The sequence below is a fragment of the Bos javanicus genome, chromosome 26 (assembly GCF_032452875.1).
Source record: "Bos javanicus breed banteng chromosome 26, ARS-OSU_banteng_1.0, whole genome shotgun sequence".
NCBI classification, from domain to species: Eukaryota; Metazoa; Chordata; class Mammalia; order Artiodactyla; family Bovidae; genus Bos; species Bos javanicus.
Window position 1 is genome coordinate 21,766,189 of NC_083893.1, and position 8,327 is coordinate 21,774,515.

Here is an 8,327-nt window from a genome sequence, read left to right on the forward strand (position 1 = left end):
GTTCACACTGATCAGAAGGTGGTAGAGTGTCCCTAGGGACTGGGGATGGTGCTGCTAAATTGGAAGCCAGAGCTGCATTGATGAAGTCAGCTCAGATCAGAAGCAAAGGAGAGAATGGAGGCTGAAGACAGCGCTGCTCTGTACCTTCAGCTAAGCTGCATCAGGTAGCCCAGCCTCCTTGGTAAAATCCCCAGAGACCTGCCCCACACTAAGCCCCCTGGAGGCCACGCAGGATCCGTTGGAAGAATGGACGCGCTATCTAGAGGCCACTCAAATCTGCTGGCCTTTGATCCGCCTCTATCCCTGGGGACGGAGCGGGTGGGTGCTGGTGAGGCCCAGTGCTGGTCTACTCTTCTTTCTCCTTCCCAGTCCGCATCCTTAGGTGACTGGTGGGCGCCTTCCCGGCGCGAAGACTGCAGAACCCGCTGGTCCCTAACTCCCGGTTCATACATTAAAGATGCGGAGGCGCCGGGACTGCGGTGCCACAAACATGAAGACAAATTTTTAATCCCGAGCAAGAAGATGCAGGGAGATGGGGGGCGCAGGAGAAAAATGAATTAGGTTTTTATTATGTGTTTTATTATGCTGTAATTGAACGGGATTAGGCGAGAATACAATATATTTCTGATGCGGCTGGAAGAGGGAGGGGGCGGGAAAGAGGCTGACAGCGAGTGAGAGACAGTGAATCCCGAAGAGAAGCACGGCGGGCCCCTGGGGAGGGCGGAGGAGAGGCGCCGACCCGGAGGCAAGGGGGCACCTCCCCCCCACACCCCCGCCCCGCTTCTCTTCCACGGGCAGTTTGGACTAGGATGGGGCGGGCGTGAGGAGGGCTGCGTTGGAAGGATTGGGTTAAATCCAGATCCCGCTCGCAGGTGCTGGTGGAAGAGAGGGGCTTGAGAGCTGGAGGACTGGGAGCTTACCAACCCTCCCCAGAAGGGAAAGTGAGTCACCAAGGGGTGAGGGGCACAACTATGAAAAGACCGGGCGCTCTGGAGTCATGGGGTCCCAGAGGCCTGCGAATTCACACTTGTTCCTAACATCTACTTACCTGCACACGTAGGGCCTAGGCCTCGTAGGTCAACACATATCAGAGTGCCCACTTCGTGCCCAGCCCTTGCTTACGGTAGGGGAGCTTGGGCTTTCAGACACTCCTCCTCCCTGTGTAGCCTACCCAGCTCCTGTCACCTCTGATAATATTCCTATCTGGGCAAGGCTAACTCAGCACCTTCACCCCCAGCACTGAGCCCCCAGGAAGTCTCCTCAGATAAAGTGTGCCCAGGTGAGCTCCGGAGCTGGGCTGCCGGGCGGGAATGTGCGACCTCTCCACTCACCTCCGGAACAGCCTCCCTCTCCAGCTCCCTCACGGTCCGCCGCCGCTCGGGCAGCTTCATTAAGGGTCGCTGCCAGCTCCGCGTCTCACCTGCTGAAGCGCCCCTAGCTCTCCGCCAGGGACTCGCTCCTGGCGGTGATGAAGAGGCCCATTAGCTGCTTCTACCTTTAGGGCGGACTGGGCCGCTCTCCCCACCTCCCAATTAGGACATTAGAAACCGTCAACCAAGATTAATAGTTCCCGGACTCCGGGGCAGGGAGATGAGCCCAGATATCGCTGCAGCGCCGCTCGCTCGGCGCTGGCCAACCTGGTGCCGGCCGCACCACCCGCCGCCATCCCTCTCTCCACCTCCTTTCCATCAGGTGAGCCCCATAAAAGGGTCAGGAGTGCCAGAGACCGCAATTCTATTTCCTTCTCCGTCTCCGACCTGGGCAGAGGTCTGAGGCTAGGCCAGTAGGGGAGGAAGGTGAGCCCTCTCCCTTCCCCCCACGGGTTTGACTGAAGGACTTTTGATTTTATTTTTTTTATTTTTTTTAGGACTTTTGATTTTAAATGATAGACTGAACTTCGCTTTCTCGGAGAGGTTCCCTTGACCCCCTCTCCTAAGTAAATTCCTTTTCTTATTCTCACTCATATCCCCATGTCATATTTTTCAGTATACGGACCATGTGTATGCTTTTACCTTCATCTGTTTATTATGTCATTGTCTCTCTCCCCTACTTGATACCAGTCTCCAGGTGGAAGGGACCATCACTTTACTCACCATGGGCTCTGGAGCACCTTCAGTAATTTTGTGGTCAGTGGATGAGTGGGCAACAGGCTTGTTCCCTGTGTTTTTGTTTTTGTTTTTTAATGGAAATACCTGTTTCCTATGTAAATTCCACCACCCTCTTCTTAAACACCCTCACAGCATCTGTACTCTTCTAATTAATAATTGTGAATTACTATTTCTGTGATTATCAGTTTGATATCTTCTCTCCATTGAGGTCATAACTCGTGGAGTGTGGGCAGAAGCTGGGCACTCAGCTGCCTCCCTAGCATCTACCTGCTGGGTTCTCGTTGTTTAGTCACTGTCATGTCCAACTCCACTGTGACCGCATGAACTGTAGCCCACCAGGCTCCTCTGTCCATGGGATTTCCAAGGCAAGAATACTGGAGTGGTTGCCATGTCTTCTATGGGGGATCTTCCCAACCCAGGGATTGAACCTGAGTCTCCTGCATTGGCAAGTGGATTCTTTACCACTGAGTCACCTGGGAAGCCCCTACCAGGCAGGAGCTCAGCAGTTAGTCGGTCAGATTATGGTGTCTGAGGACTCAAGAGCCATAGAGCTCTTTCGACTCCATTCTTTAGAGGATTCTGTGGCCCGGAGAAGCAAAGTGACTTGTCCAAGGTCACACAACCAAACTAGAAGCAAAGCTGGGATGAAAAAAACTCATCTCCAACACACTGTGATTTTTCTCCAAATGTCACATCATCTGGGATCCTGAGGAAACGTCTTCTGAATTCTGAGGTTACTAAGCATTGGGAAATCTGTGGGGTGGTCCCAGGTGTCTCTGCCTTTGGTGATGGTGGTCAACCAGACGAAGCCTTTCCCCCTCCCTCCAGGGGCTTGGGGTCCGGAGGTGCCCTATGCGCTGTGTCAGCTGGGGCAAATTCTTTCCATTAAATCTCAACTCTAGTTTCTCTTCTTTGGATGTAAAACTAGGGGAGTCTCATCTCTCCAGGCCTGGAGGGTTGTGAACTACCTCTGACCTTCCTCTCCAGTCCCTACACCTACAGCCCCACCCCTGGCCAGCACCAGGGTGTGAAATGATTTGGGAGCAAGAAAGGAAGGCAGCTACAGAGAACAGCTAAGACAGAGAGAGTGGGGGGCCCGAGTTCTTCCTCCACCTTGTCACACCCCTAGTGTCACCTCTTAGAACCCTTACTCTAGGGGGAAGGGGCGGGACTGGGTTTGGGACCAGATCGATACTTCACTAGGTGTTGATGACCGCAGGCTTTCACCTTGCAGATAATGGGGTGAGCCGCAGTAAACTCTCGCCGACAGACAGGGCTCCCCCGGCCTTAATGAGATAATCAATACTTGTTCTCGGCTTAATTTCCATCTAATTGCTCTTTAACGACGCCGGATAATGGGCCGCCTCCTGTGAGGACAGAGCTGGCTGGGAATCCGACCCGCCTCGGACTCCCGAGCCTCCTCCCGCGGGCTAGGTGCCCTCGCGCAGGTGGGACGCGGACGCACCCCGGGCTCCGGCGGGGCTGGAGAGCTCCCTCCGTCGGCTTTCTCTCCCGGCGCTGCCACCTGCCTGCGGCGTTCTCGGCTCTCGCAGGGGCCGCTCCCCAGCCAAGCCACCGGGCTCAGGGCTCCGGGTCACCCGCCTGACCGGGCCGCGGAACCGCTTGGTGCCCTCAGCCCCAGACAGCGCCTCTTCCTGCCTGCTCCCCGCCGGGCCAGGTGTGTGGCGTCCCAGCGCCCTGGGCCGAGCTTAGGCGCCTCAGGACGTGACCTTTCCTCCCTTCCCCTCCCACTTCCATGTATTACTGCACGTGGCCGTGGTCCGGAGGCCTTGGGTAAATTGCTGTGTTTCTGCACCTAAGGAGGGCTCCAATGCTATTTTTTTTCTTGTGAGGGAGCTGGGCTGCCTCCTACAAAGGAGCCTCCTGGTCACGACAGACCAACCACTCAAGCAAGGAGGGTAGAGAGGCCCTGAAGCCCCACGGCTCTGAGGCTCACACTGCCCCCCAGCTCAGGAAACCACCTCATTTTCATTCACCAGGCCCTCCAGCCCAACCACACATACGCAGGATGGTTCCTGCCGACACCAGCAGTTCAGGTATCAGCCATCTGTAAATGCTTTCACCTTCCACTTGCCTGTCCCAGCACTAGGAGCAGCTGGGGGTTCTCTCCAAGGCCTCTAACAGGGGACTAGCCTGCCTTTCCCCTATTGCCTCCCCAGAAACCCAAGCTCATCTCTCTTGTCATCTCTGTTTTGAAAAAAAATTTTTTTGACTGTGCTGAGTCTTAGTTGCAACATGTGGGACCTTTAGTTGCCGCGTGTGGAATCTAGTTCCCTGACCAGTGATTGAACCTGGGCCCCCAGCATTGGGAGCAGGGAGTCTAAAAGACTGCCCCTGGGAAGTCCCCTCTCTTCATGCCAGCTCTGAAGCACTTTGGTCTCAGGCGCTTAGATGCTGTGACCAACGAGGTTCCCCATCATCTCCCCATCTCCTGATCTGGGCACACGCTCACCTGCATTTCTGCAGCTTGGCTCCTGAATATGGGGTATTTAAATGATAAGACACCAGCTGCAGTTCCAACTCTAGCTGCACTAGAGCTAGGCTGACAAAGATACAGTGATACTGTCAGGATAATGTGATGGTTAGAATCAGGCCTTGGATGTTGTTAGCCCCAGGTTCAAGTCTTGGCTCTGTTGCTTACTGGTGAGTGTGATAGTGGGCAACTTTACCTCCAGGTCTGTACCTCAGTCCTCTCATTTAAAAAGTAAGGTTAATAATACCACCTTTGTAAGTCTGAAACTAGCTGATGTATGTATATTGCTAGCCACAGTGCCTAAAACGCTGGAATGGTTTGATAAGCGGTAACTATTGTCATTGTTATTACTGCATGTTAGAGCTGAAGGAACCAGCTAGTTCGAGGATCATAAACTCAAAGGCCAGATGGACCAGCAGGAATCTTAAGTGAGGGAGGTAAGCCTGGTCAGGACTGTGGTGAGCTGGGTAGGACCAGCCCCACTCCAACAGCAGCCAATGCTGATCTTCAGTGGTTGCAGGGTGGATCAGATTCCCTGGGTTTTCTTCTCTTTCCAAAAAATCTGGCAGTATTCGGAGCTTAGATACTAGGTCCAACTTTTCTCACTTCCTAATCTTAGCATTAGGAACAGCACTAGGAGCCCTTAGGCCTCTCTGAACATCCTGGCCTGATGACTCTGGCCCCTAAATTTATACAAAATTTCTCATTATTTAAATATTGGCAATTAAGAAGAAAACCCACTATGCCAAATACAACATGTTTGAAGGCTGAATTCCTTGTTTCTTAGAATAAACTGCGGTTCAGATGGGTCACAGCTGCTGGCCAAGCTGACTGAAAGCCTGGATTCTATGGTAAAGTAAGAACTTCTCAGAGGCCCCTCCTAGATTATGGGGCCTTTTAAGCTGCCTCCCACTGCAGCTGCTGCCTGCTTTGCAGACAGCACTCAGCAGCTGGGAGCTTGACAGTTCCCAAAGCACAAGACTGATATACAGCAGCCTTCTCTCTTGTGATAAATCTAGATTCTAGATTCTTTTAAAATGTTGTAGAAGGGGCTTCCCTAGTGGTTCAGTGGTAAAGAATCTGCTTGCCAATGCAGGGGGACACGGGTTCGATCTGTGGTGAGGTTAAGATCCCACATGCTGCAGAGCAACTCAGCCTGTGCACCACAGCTACTGAGCCCATGTGCCTACAGCCCGTGCCCCGCCACGAGAGACCACTGCAATGAGAGAAGCTTGGCCACCGCAACTAGAGAGTAGTCCTGGCTTGCCGCAACTGGCGAAGGCCCTTGCACAGCAATGAAAACCCTGCATAGCCATAATATAAATAAATCAATCTTAAAAAAAAAAAATGTTGTAGAGGGCAGTGTGGCAGCAAATCAAGTCCCAGGGCCCCAAAGATCTCAATTCCTTAATTTAAAGCGCCATATTTCTACATAATTCTTGAGTTCAACTTCAGTGTGAATCTACTCAACACATTCCCCTTGAGGTGTCCCCCAGTTAGGGGACAGAGCCAGCAGGAGGTTTGTGAGACAGAGTTTGCCTGATTGTCATCTTTAGGTGCTGCTCTTCCTGTATTTTATTCCTGGGGAAAACGGTGGAAAATACATGAAGGAATTGGGGATTTGTAAGGCTGTTTCACACTGACATGTAAGGTTTATGGACTCATGAACATGCTCTAAGGTTTATGCTGACCCTCATGTTTCTTCTTTCTAGCCCATGTTCTAACATGTTTGTTCTGTTAGTACCAAATTGTCCACACTGAACAGAGGTGGCAATTGTTCTCTGCTCAGCATTATATATACCATATTGTGATGCTCTCTGAGTCCAGGATTCTCTGTGATTTGGTTACCTAAAAGCCAAGTAGTTCCTGGCTTACTGTTAGGTCCTCTCCATTTTCCATCAGCCCGTGAAAAAGCCTCCCACCAGTTTTTCCTTGGTTCTAGTGTACATTTCTCAGCTTCTTCCTTGGCTTCAGGAAAACAACCAGCTCAGGAAAATCTTGGATACTAACCTATTGTCTAACTTGCCACAGAAGCCAATGCTAAGCTCTATTTTGTCTTAAGAGTAAAGGTTGAAAGTGGGATGTAAGCAAGGCTATTGCCACTAACAAATGTAGTTTGGGGTCCAAGAACTTTTCCTGGTCCATATGATCTTGATGGGACTGTTCAGTTGGCCTCCTCCATCTACAGAACTTATCTTAATTTTGGTTCCCCAGAAAGCAGAATCTGACGTAAGGACTGTTTGGGAGGTTATCCATGAGAACAGTGAGGGAAAGAGGAAGTGAGAGAAGTGAGGGAAAGCAAATAAAGGGTGCATCAGTGAGGGAGAACCCTTCTACAAGCCTGGACAGAATACAGCACAGAATTATCCCACTGAAAGGAAAGGAAGCAGGGGTATTTATCCTCCAACTCTTGCTTCACTGGCTACAGCTTGCTCCTGAGTTAACCCTGGCATTTTTAGCCTGCCCTGCTAGCTGAGCTGTCTAAGGGCCAGAGGACTCAACAGGTAGAGAGACCCATGAGACGGTACAGGAACCATCTGCAGGTAATCTTTGGGATGGTCAGTGGTAAATGAGTGGGGCATCGACTGCATCTGATGCAGAGGAGACAAGCTCCAGGCTGGTCAGGCCTCGGCCATGTGACTAATTCCTTTTGAGCACATCACCCCAGCAGAGTCAATAACATAGTTCCTTGCAATTTGATGTTGTTGTTGTCGTTCAGTCTCTCAGTTGTGTCTGTTTGTGACCCCATGGACCTCAGCACACCAGGCTTCCCTGTCCTTCACCATTTCCCGGAGCTTGCTCAAACTCATGTCCATTGAGTCTGTGATGCTATCTGACCATCTCGTCCTGTCATCCCCTTCTCCTCCTGCCTTCAATCTTTCCCAGCACCAGGGCCTTTTCTGATGAGTCAGCTCTTCGCATCAGGTGGCCAAAGTATCAGAGCAATTTGATGTACTAATGCTTTTTCTGGGGGCCGGAAGTATAATGTAGGCTGGAGTCGCTTATGGCCTTCTTCCTTGGCTGCTTGGAAGAAAATATGAGAAATAGATTCATCAGTTTGGATATACTGGTGTGACTTTTAGTATAAAGGTCTGCGCCAGAGATAGTTTGGTAATCATTTGGGTGTTATATAAAATAAAGGTGGAAGAAATGAGGAATCACTCTAGAGGTGTCAGCAGGAAGGTATCTCACTGGCCTCACACAAAATCATTAAGTAAAAAGTCAGGCGGGACTGAAGAGCCTGCTGCTTTGGAGGACATCATTTGTTATCACCAGATCTTCCGTTCTGAGTGTGCCATAACAACATGTAGTCTTCAGTTAGTGTACCTGGGACTCATCCTAGCAGGTAGATGTGGAGTGTGAATGTGTGAGAGTATCTAGCTTTCCTGACAATTAGCCTCCCTTCCCTCCAATGACTCTGGGTAATGGAAAAGCAACTTATATATTAAAGGACATTTTGTCTAGTATTGCAGATTTTACTGGCTTTTCCCTTAGCATGAACTTTACCTCTCAAACACCAGAAGACCCACTGCTGCTGCTGCTGCTAAGTTGCTTCAGTCGTGTCTGAGTCTGTGTGACCCCATAGACGGCAGCCCACTAGGCTCCTCTGTCCCTAGGATTCTCCAGGCAAGAACGCTGGAGTGGGTTGCCATTTCCTTCTCCAGTGCATGAAAGTGAAAAGTGAAAGTGAAGTCGCTTAGTTGTGTCGGACTCTTAGCAACCCC